Consider the following 711-nt stretch of genomic DNA (forward strand, 5'->3'; position numbering starts at 1 on the left):
GGAAAGCAATTATGTGTCTGAACACCTTCACGAGTGGATTGATCTAATATTTGGCTACAAACAAAAAGGGAGTGGTGCAGTTGGGGCCCATAATGTATTTCATCCCCTGACCTATGAAGGAGGTGTAGATTTGAACAGCATCCAGGATCCTGATGAGAAGGTAGCCATGCTTACGCAAATCTTGGAATTTGGGCAAACACCAAAACAACTATTTGTGACACCACACCCTCGAAGGATCACCCCAAAATTTAAAAGTTTGTCCCAGACCTCCAGTTATAACGCTTCTATGGCAGATTCCCCAGTCTCTCCAGGTGAAGAGTGTTTTGAAGACCTGACCGAAGAAAGCAAAACACTGGCCTGGAATAACATCACCAAACTGCAGTTACATGAGCACTATAAAATCCACAAAGAAGCAGTTACTGGAATCACAGTCTCTCGCAATGGATCCTCAGTCTTCACAACATCCCAAGATTCCACTTTGAAGATGTTTTCTAAAGAATCGAAAATGCTACAAAGAAGCATATCATTTTCAAATATGGCTTCATCGTCTTGTTTACTTTTACCAGGAGATGCCACTGTCATAACTTCTTCATGGGATAATAATGTCTATTTTTATTCCATAGCATTTGGAAGATGGCAGGACACATTAATGGGACATGATGATGCTGTTGGTAAGATCTGTTGGCATGACAACAGGCTATATTCTGCATC

General features: G+C 41.4%; 1 pseudogene across 1 annotated transcript in view; it reads left to right on the forward strand.

Annotated features, from left to right (window-relative positions):
- Positions 1 to 166: 166 nt before the first annotated feature.
- LOC105535244 overlaps positions 167 to 711 on the forward strand; it is a 9,425-nt pseudogene continuing 8,880 nt past the window's right edge. The window contains exon 1 of the transcript XR_001005401.1: positions 167 to 667. The product of XR_001005401.1 is annotated as a protein FAN pseudogene (transcript). The remainder of the gene's footprint in view (positions 668 to 711) is intronic.

The sequence above is a fragment of the Mandrillus leucophaeus genome, unplaced genomic scaffold (assembly GCF_000951045.1).
Source record: "Mandrillus leucophaeus isolate KB7577 unplaced genomic scaffold, Mleu.le_1.0 Scaffold143, whole genome shotgun sequence".
Taxonomy (NCBI): Eukaryota; Metazoa; Chordata; class Mammalia; order Primates; family Cercopithecidae; genus Mandrillus; species Mandrillus leucophaeus.